The sequence below is a fragment of the Xenopus laevis genome, chromosome 8L, assembly GCF_017654675.1.
Source record: "Xenopus laevis strain J_2021 chromosome 8L, Xenopus_laevis_v10.1, whole genome shotgun sequence".
Lineage (NCBI taxonomy): Eukaryota > Metazoa > Chordata > Amphibia > Anura > Pipidae > Xenopus > Xenopus laevis.
Window position 1 is genome coordinate 73,011,005 of NC_054385.1, and position 2,476 is coordinate 73,013,480.

Sequence of the window (2,476 nt, forward strand, 5' to 3'; positions counted from 1 at the left end):
GATATGTGTGTGTGTGTGTATTGAAACTAAAATAAAAATGTGTTGTCATGTGTAGCTCTGAATAGGAAGACTAAATCATCAGGTGCAGTGGGTGTAGAAATGTGGTGTTTTGTATATTTCTGCACAACCATTCTAGTAACAAAACCATCTTGTCTCAGAAATTGACTGAACAAAGTGGAACACAACATGAATAAATCAGCAGTAACATCTGTAAATATGTGCTGGTTGTATACCCCTGTCTACCTATTTTCTTTTAAAAATAAGTATTATATTCAGTGATTATATAATATTTATAATATATTTCTAGTGTTTCTTTTTTCTCACCTCCATACTTCTTTCATATGGCTTATGGCCTCAATTTACCTTTATAGGCGGTATCAGAATGTACTAAAAAATCATTTTAACATTTAATTAACCCAATAGGATTGTTTTGCCTCCAATAAAGATTAATTATACTTTAGTTAGGATCAAGTACAAGGTACTGTTGTATTACTACAACGAAAAAGGAAATCATTTTAACCATCTGAATTATTTATTTAAAAGGTAGTCTATTGGAGATGATCGTCCCATAATTCAGATCTTTCTGGATAATGGGTTTCAGGATAATGGATCCCATACCCATATATCATTATTTTAACCAACTAAAGCAGTGATCCCCAACCAGTAGCTTGTGAGCAACATGTTGCTCTCCAAACCCTTGGATGGTGCTCTCAGTGTCCTCAAAGCAGGTGATTATTTTTGAATTCCAAGCTTGGAAGCAAGTTTTAATTGAATAAAAACTAAGTATAGTGCGAATTAGAGCCTCCTGTAGGCTACCAGTCCACATAGGGGCTACCAAACAGCCAATCACAGCCCTTGTTTGCCACTCAAGGGACTTTTTCATGTTTGTGTTGCTCCCCAACTCTTTAATATATTTGAATGTGGCTCACAGGTAAAAAAGTTTGAGGACCCCTGAACTAAAGGATGCAAACAGAATTTGTGTTTGAATTTGTATTCATATCTCACTGTGACTTTTTGGGCAGAAAACATTTGTCACTGCAGCCACACTGGCTTTCCTGAATCTGGACATTCTGCAGCCAAAGCAGGCTAAGAGTGAAGGTTTCCATGGAGCTTTCCAGATGTAAAAATAATTTATAAGGTAAGGCATAGCTTTAAAACATTGAGCAATGTCAGGTCAATGCATTTTACATACTTTTCCTTTGAAAATAAAAAAGACTGATGTACAAACATAGGTGCTAAACTGCAGAAGCAAAATTGTAGGCAAAACATTGTGTACAAACCTTACAACACAACAAGACCAGAAATACATGATACATACATTTATGGCAACTGCGCTTTAGCACCTGTCTGTAAATCAGCCTTAAGATATTTAAAGGTGAATAATGAAAGCAGTATGTGTGTGGCCATTTATATTCTCTGCACAACTGGATCTCTCTCCTGAAACAATGTTGCAGTGGCTTCTAAGTAATTATCCCTTTCCTTCTCCCTTAACTTTAAATGACTATTAAAAATTCACCATGTGGGTCATATAATAGAAAGTCCAATTTGCCCATGAATAGTAATAGTACCCCAAAAACCATTGCTGATTATAAAGAAAACTATACTAGGGCCACATAAAATCAGGCCAATCAAGGTTAGCCTCTGTCTTTGCCTCTGCCATTTAATTATGGAAAGTATGTATGGGGATAAGCTTTTTTTATTGGGTATTGGCTGTTTTTGTGAACAAATCTGTATGTTCAACGTATACACCTATTTATTTTACAGCACTGTGGAATATGCTGGCAATTTATTTATTAATTCATGTTAATAATAACAACACTGATGTCAGCCATTAAGAGCCTAGTTTTAAGAATATATATGGCACAAAAAAGGTATTTACCACAAATCTCACACTACCTGACCTTCAATTTGGTTTTTAGGCCGATTTCCATCCCCCAACGCTCCAGATATCACTAATGTGTTGGGAACCACTGCCCTAGTACGTAAAGAAAACATGATTCATAATCATTGATATATAATTACGTTTACTTAACATTTCTTTGGTAATTTGTACCTTAAATAACAAAAAATATTGGTTTTAAAGAGAAAAACAGAATTCCACCTGCAAGTAAAATTAAGCAATAGAAAACCTCAAAATTCCAAGTAAAACTTGACCAATTCCTTCTGTTAAGGTTTTATCCTTTGGTATAGCCACCCTGTTTCTTGTGCTATTAACTCAAACCTATCCACACACACAGTTTGCGAGGCCATGATCCTTGTGTACTTGGAACAGAGACATAACCCGTTGATACTGATCTGAGAAAATCTGAATAAAAAAGGAAAACCTGAAGGTAAGTATTTTCCAAGTGCTGTCTGCATTACAGTATATGCAGTAATACCTGCATATATTGGTATTTAAAGCTGAAATCAATAACACTGAGAAGGGGTTGTTTCTGGAGAATAAATGCTATATAGTGAATAAATGCTATATGTAATA